Genomic DNA, 8297 nt, shown 5'->3' with positions numbered 1-8297 from the left:
CAATATGGGGGTCAATACGGGGCTCATCAAAGGCACCACTCACTTCACACAGGGTGTGATTTTTTGGGGCGGTGTAGCCGCCCCCTATAAGTGAGTTTTGGACACCGACCAAAAGATTTGTATACCCCCTAACCCTTCCATTGTTAATGCAAATCGATACTTTTGCAAAGTCAGCCAATCACATTACAGCTAGTGTCATCACCACTAACTGTAATGTGATTGGCTGACTTTGCAAATTCAGGACTGTGATTGGCTAGCGAAACACATGACACATGTGCAGCCCTATGAATAGCAGTATGGACTTTAAAAAAAGTCATTTATCCTTTTTTTAAAGTGAGTCATGTTGTGATGACCACACACCGCCCACTTCACACTGGGTGTGATTTTTGGGGCGGTGTAGCCGCCCCCTATAAGTGAGTTTTGGACACCGACCAAAAAATTTGTGTACCCCCTAACCCTTCCATTGTTAATGCAAATCGATTTTTTTTTTCATATCAGCCAATCACATTACAGCTAGTGTCATCACCACTAACTGTAATGTGATTGGCTGACTTTGCAAATTCAGGACTGTGATTGGCTAGCGAAACACATGACACATGTGCAGCCCTATGAATAGCAGTATGGACTTTAAAAAAAAGTCATTCATCCTTTTTTTAAAGTGAGTCATGTTGTGATGACCACACACCGCCCACTTCACACTGGGTGTGATTTTTTTACTTTACTCGAGTATTTCCAATTATCAATAATTTGACTCCACAATAATTCTTTGTCAACTTTAGTTATTAGTTACTTTGTAGATTTTGATTATTCCAAAACCACTTGAAAATTGACAATAGCTGATCTACAAGCTCTCAACGTGTCGCTTTTAGAGGCATTTAGAGGTTAGCTGTAGGGGGTTAGGGTTGCAGTTATGCCTGATTTATTCTACTAGTAACTAAGGTTTCCAAATAATTGTAGTGGAGTAAAATTACTTGTAACAGACTATTTCTACAATAGGGTATTGATACTTTTACTTAAGTTAAAAAAAAGAGTACTTCTTCCATAACTGGTCACGCAAAAGTAGTGGCAAACAGCCACCTGACAAGCTTGTAGATCTGCTATTTTCTGCTGTGTGACCTGACCTCCTGGTCCTCCGTTCCCAGATGTCAGGTCACCCTGACACGCCTGCTGATTGGTCAAATGACTGCACTTTCACTTCCTCATTTACTGACAAGCCTTCCTGCCTGCATGCCTGTCTGTCTGTCTGTCTGATTTACATGTCAGCATGTAAAAATCAGTGGAAGAGTATGCAGCGGGTCCGGTAGGAGACGCAAAGGAGACTCTTTGTGTCTCCTACCGGAGCCACTGCACTGCATGCCGGTAGGGGTGTGCCGATACACTAATTTCACGAAACGATACGATACGATATTTGGCTCACAACTTTGATACGATTTCGATACGATACGCACTTTTTTTATTATGAAAATATATGGAGGAGAAAAAAAGAAAATGCAAACAAATAATTCTGTTTTTGCATTATTCAGACATGCAAACTTGTAGCTTTTCAGCTACAATAGCCGTATGACACCTGACCCGAAAAAAAAACATGTTGTCACTCTTTTCACTTCGGGGCCGTTTGCATGCCTGATTATTATGATTGTAAAAAATAAATAAAAAAAAAATAAAAAACGATATTTTTTTCCCCCAAAACGATACATATCGTCGCGAAAACGTATCGCGATATATCGCGGGACGATATATCGGCACACCCCTACATGCCGGTCATAAAATTATTGGCTAAGGAATGCGACAAAAAACAAAAAAAATATCCATGAATGGGGTGAGTAATCGGTAGGAAAAAAAGACATTTTGGTGGTGAACTATCCCTTTAATGTTTGAACGTTTTTTTCCCCCATTCATTTTTCTTCTTCTCCCTTTCTGGAAAACAACAAGAATGATGGTGCTTAGGCCTAGTTCACCCACTTTACACCTGTAAAGCAATGATGTGACAATAAAAATGATAAAGCTCTCTCTCTATCTCTCTCTCCACCCTGTGCAGACAGAGAGAGAGAGAGAGAGAGAGAGAGAGAGAGAGAGAGAGAGAGAGAGAGAGAGAGAGAGAGAACAGAGAGAGAGATAGAGAGAGAGAAAGAGAGAGAGAGAGAGAGAGAGGTGAGATCAGCAGAAGCTGGTATTTGGTGTCTCTCACCTCCGACTGTGTTTAATCTCTCTGGCAGATCAATACAAGCTGTGGATGATCAGCGTCCTGTCAGCACTTCTACTGCAAGACCCCTCCCACCACCTGTCAATCACACAACCCGGCTGAGGACACAGGACAGGTTAGGAGAGGAGAGGAGAGGAGAAAGTAAAAAAAAAAGTACTTAATTGAAAGTATCAATACTGCAATATAGAAATACTCTGTTACAGTAAAAGTCCAGAATTCAAATTGTAGTCATTTCATACGTTTTCAAAAGGTATAAAAATCTTTTGAAAACAGCAGATCTACAAGCTTGTGAGCTTGTAGATCGGCTGTTTTCAAATGGTCGAAATGTATAGGGCTGAAGTGGGCAATGCATGTTTTGCAAAGAATAATCTAATCCGTGGTGTGGTCATCTCCTCTCATTACTGTAGAACAGGGGTCTTCAACGTTTTCAGCCCAAGGACCCCCTAGCTGAGAGAGAGATGTAGCAGGGACCCCCTCTATATTGTATAAAATTGTGTTTCAGATTTTTTGTTTGCTGCTCTTTTTTCCCCTCTACACTCTTTGCCAAAACTAGCCGCTCTACAAGCTCTATTTTTGGCTAAAGTTCTCCTCAGAAAAGGGATGCTAGGGTTCAAGTGGTTAATGTAAAAAATTTAAAATCATATCACACAAAGATTTTGCGGACCCCCTGTAGTAACTCTGAGGACCCCCTAGGGGTCCCGGACCCCCTGTTGAAGACCCCTGCTACAGAAGAAGCTTCTCACTCAACTCTGTGCTTCATGGCTGATAATAAAAGCGGCCTCTGATCTCGTCTGACAGCCTGCAGAGTAGAGAGACGTTGGATAGAAGCAAGTGACTCATCGAGAACAGCACTTCTAGTAGCAGCCCACTAACAGCTCACCAGGTCATTTGTCTGACATGTTAAATGATCGTGTCTGTGATAGAGTGAAGCCAACTCTCACCACACCCGTTCTAATTGATTTCTTAGGGATAGGGGCGTGCTCTCTCCTCCACAATCAGCTCCTTGGTCTTGTCGACATTAGCCAAATACCAATACCTTACTTTCTGCTCACTCGCTCACTCACTCCTCCAGTGTGGCCCAGAAACCGTTTGCGTCCCAATAAAGGTTACTTTGGAAGAGCTGAGAGGCAAAAACAATTATGCTCTTATTTTTGGAAAAAGAAAGAGGTGCCCACAGTCAAGCTTAATTGGCTCAATGAGATGACAGAAACTCTACATTTAGAAAGAATTAGATTCATACTTAAAGAGGATTTTGAGTAGATTTGGAAGCCTTTACTCTCCTTTCTGAAAGGGTGAAGTACGCTAAATCCTGATGATCCGCGTCATGAGTGATATGGGGCAGCACTCCTGGGGCGGTGTGGGGGGACTCTTTTTGTTTTTGTTTGGGTTTGAGTGTACATATTTGGGAGTATATAAAGGCAACCTTGCTTGCTTGTGAAACAGTTACGGGAATTCACCCCATATGTATGGGGTACAGCGTAAAAGATACAACATGACATCTGCAGGAGGAAGGAGCGAGTATGATAGGCCAATATTTGTATTAGAATGTGGTTGTCAAGAGCTAGGTTGCTCTCCAGTCCTGACATCAAAGTGGCAGTGATCTGCCCTCATTCCTGTAGATTCGTCATCAGGGAGTTGACCAGTACAACCACAGTCTGTTACTGTTGTACTGGGAGCTGACTAGTACAATCACAGTTGTTACTGTTGTACTGGGAGCTGACCAGTGCAGCCACAGTCTGATACTGTTGTACTGGGAGCTGACTAGTACAACCATAGTCTGATACTGTTGTACTGGGAGCTGACCAGTACAACCACAGTCTGATCCTGTTGTACTTGGAGCGCCGCCCGCACTGGGCCTGTAATTCAGGCCGGGAGTCATACACCCTTCCAGGCCACCCTATCCAAATACTAAGCTACATGAACACGAAAGCGCCTGCCGCCCGCACTCACACACATGCCTTCCGGCACTGACAGTGCTTCAGACCATAAAAAGAGTCAATTTTGTCTGAGATGTTTCTTGTCCAAAAAATACATATACCACACACTGTAGGCCTACGGTATTAGTCACTACAGCGCTCACTTCTACTGTACAGTATGGCACAGGAGCAATCCATATGAATTGAACAGTTACAGCATTATTCCTTCCCAAATTGGCAAAATAATCACCGAAAATCATTATTCACCAACCGTCACACACAAAAGTTCTATATCCAGTCCAGTGTGTTTCTATTCCCTGCATACAACATACCATCAAATCTTGTCAACAAAATGTTTCCCTCAATACAAGAGTCACAACAGGACTCCTAAAAGAATGCTATAGATAGAATAACAGTAAGAATAGTAAACATATACAGTAGTAGGCCTATGTAAAAAGCAACGTTCAATCTGTGTGTTATTTCAGTAACATTAAAAGTTCTGAAAGTCGACTCACTCAACTATGAGAGACTAGTAGGTTTTATGTTTGTGATGAGAGACATAATACCACAACAAACCACATCTACTAGCACTAAATGGAATAAGCTTTGAAAGTAACCTGTGCATTAGTAGCCCAATGCCAAGGTTATTTTTTACAGCTAAACATTCAGACAGTGGTGGAAAAAGTACTCAATTTGTAGAAATACTCTGTTAGGGCGCGCTCTCACCAAAAGTTGGCTGGCCGCTGTTAAACGCAGGTTGTGCGCGGCCACAGTTTTTTGCAGCCAGCGGATTCTAGAAAAACGCTGTGACGCACCTGTCACTCACATTCAAGACCGTCCCCGTAGCCCGCACCGCCACTAGACACTAGCCACTAGAAAAAAAAAATGTCTTTGCACTTTCACACTTGGGGTTCGTACATCTACATACACATTCAGATTTAAAATATAAAGTACTTACCCCATGGCCACGGATGTTACAATCATGTACGGACCCTCATAAGTATCCGTATCTTCCGTATTGTTCAATAAAAAGCATTTTAATCCAATCAGTGGTCATTTTCTCCGTATGCTTTCAACTGCGCGACCCTAGCGGTTAAGAGGTGTATTGCACTGTTGGTACATTATAAAATGGCCACCATTCGGATTAAAATGCTTTTTATTGAACAATACGGAAGATACGGGTACTTATGAGGGCCCGTACATGATTGTAAAATCCGTGGCCATGGGGTAAGCACTTTATATTTTAAATCTGAATGTGTATGTGGATGTACGAACGCGAACCCCAAGTGCACAAATCATAAAGTACTGGGTGAGATGCAACAGCTACAACCAGTTGGTCCACTGAGAGCACCATGTTGCTTCCTGAGTCTTGGGACGGTCCGCCTTCGACTCACCCGATTGGACAGAGGGGGAAAATCAGCTCCTGCCTCCAGCAGTTTTATGCTTCTTCGTGTAGAGCGGATAAACGCAAGGTCTGCGCGATAAGCGGAAAAATCTGCTCTTGCGTGAATCCACGCATTTGCATTGACAAAGCATTGGCAGATTCTGCCCCAGAGGTAAAATAAAAGTGCGGTGGGAGCGCCACCGCACTTTTATTTTACCTCTGGGGCGGAATCTGCCAATGCTTTGTCAATGCAAATGCGTGGATTCCTGGTCTTGCAGATTTTTTCCAAGAATCCACGCATTTGCATTGACAAAGCATTGGCAGATTCTGCCCCAGAGGTAAAATAAAAGTGCGGTGGGAGCGCGCTCTCACCAAAAGTTGGCTGGCCGCTGTTAAACGCAGGTTGTGCGCGGCCACAGTTTTTTGCAGCCAGCGGATTCTAGAAAAACGCTATGACGCACCTGTCACTCACAGTCAAGACCGTCCCCGTAGCCCGCACCGCCACTAGACAGTAGACACTAGCCACGCACTATGAATCCCACGCCGCGTCCTGGATTTAGACCCGCCTTACGTGTCTGATTGGCTCCCCGGCAGGCATAGTTTTACTGAGGTTAGGGTTAGGGTTAGGGTTAGGTTTAGGCATAGTCTTACTGAGGTTAGGGTTAGGGTTAGGGTTAGGTTTAGGCATAGTTTTACTGAGGTTAGGGTTAGGGTTGAGGTTAGGTATAGGCATAGTAGCAAAAACGAGAACTGTCAATCACAGCGCCCGCTCAGCGGGTTTGCCACGACGCGGTGTGCTAGACAAAAAAAATGTCTTTGCACTTTCACACTTGGGGTTCGTTACGAACCCCAAGTGTGAAAGTGCAAAGACATTTTTTTACGAACCGTTCGTACATCTACATACACATTCAGATTTAAAATATAAAGTACTTACCCCATGGCCACGGATGTTACAATCATGTACGGACCCTCATAAGTATCCGTATCTTCCGTATTGTTCAATAAAAAGCATTTTAATCCAATCAGTGGTCATTTTCTCCGTATGCTTTCAACTGCGCGACCCTAGTGGTTAAGAGGTGTATTGCACTGTTGGTACATTATAAAATGGCCACCAATCGAATTAAAATGCTTTTTATTGAACAATACGGAAGATACGGGTACTTATGAGGGCCCGTACATGATTGTAAAATCCGTGGCCATAGGGTAAGCACTTTATATTTTAAATCTGAATGTGTATGTAGATGTACGAACCCCAAGTGCACAAATCATAAAGTACTGGGTGAGATGCAACAGCTACAACCAGTTGGTCCACTGAGAGCACCATGTTGCTTCCTGAGTCTTGGGACGGTCCGCCTTCGACTCACCCGATTGGACAGAGGGGGAAAATCAGCTCCAGCCTCCAGCAGTTTTATGCTTCTTCGTGTAGAGCGGATAAACGCAAGGTCTGCGCGATAAGCGGAAAAATCTGCTCTTGCGTGAATCCACGCATTTGCATTGACAAAGCATTGGCAGATTCTGCCCCAGAGGTAAAATAAAAGTGCGGTGGGAGCGCGCCCTTACAAGTGAAAGTATGGAATTCAAAATGTACTTGAGTAAAAGTACAAAAGTATTGGCATCAAAATGTACTTAAAGTATCAAAAGTACAAAGTACTCATTATGCATTGTCACATTTAAAGTTTTAAAATATATAAAAAATCTTTTGAAAATAGCAGATCTACAAGCTCACAATGCAACGCACTGTGAGCTTGTAGATCTGCTATTTTCAAATCACTGAAATGTATATGGGGGGCTCGAGCTGCTAAATGATTAATTGTTAATCATAGCAGGTTTAAAGTATTCCAGAGAACCCTATGTGTTCAGAAGAATCAGTGTTGTGTAACTTACTTTGACTGCAGCAGCCTATTTGACTGTCTGGGGGCTTTGAATATCAGTCATTTTGAAACAGTCTCCTCCACAGGACAGGCACTTGATCCTTTCAGCGCCACCACTCTTTTTCTTACTGGGAATGGGGTTGGGGTCCACATATTTGATCAAGATAACATGACGCAAACGTCAATTGATCTCCTTCTCAGACATCACAGCTGAGCTCTCTATCACGTTGCTGCTCTGTTTACAACTGCACTTGTGTTGGGGGCGGGGCGGGGCCATTACTGACTTCTTTTTTTTGACAGACAGGACAGGCAGTCCAATCAGGCGGCACACGGCAGGCCACCGGGGTCCTCCCGACGATTGGCCAAACCAGGCCTATGTACTGGGATCTGTTACTGTTGTACTGGGAGCTGACCAGTACAACCACAGTCTCAAGTATTTGGAAAATAAACTGTTGACCATCAGTTGACTTGACACTGTCTGCAATACAACAACTGGAGCCAGAATATAAATAAACACACATCAAATTATTCTTACATTTTTTTTATTTTATCTACTCTGACTCCAAGTCTTCTCACAATAAAATAAAATGCGAGTTTATTTAGAACCAGCAGTGACGTTAAGGGCTGTTGTCGCACATCTCCGCCGCTAGATGGCGAACTTTCCCCAGGATATGATCAATGGGGGGCTACGGTGATGGATTATGCTGCAGTCTCTCTTTCACTCACACACACACACACACACACACACGCACGCACGCACGCACGCACGCACACTCACTCACACACACGCACACGTACGCGCGCGCGCGCGCGCGCACGCACACACACACACACACACACACACACACACACACACACACACACACACACACACACACACACACACGGTTCCCATTGAAAAAATCATGACGACTGATGACGTC

The sequence above is a fragment of the Gymnoscopelus microlampas genome (genome assembly GCF_963454915.1).
Source record: "Gymnoscopelus microlampas genome assembly, chromosome: 22".
Classification (NCBI taxonomy): domain Eukaryota; kingdom Metazoa; phylum Chordata; class Actinopteri; order Myctophiformes; family Myctophidae; genus Gymnoscopelus; species Gymnoscopelus microlampas.
This window is presented reverse-complemented; position numbering follows the sequence as displayed.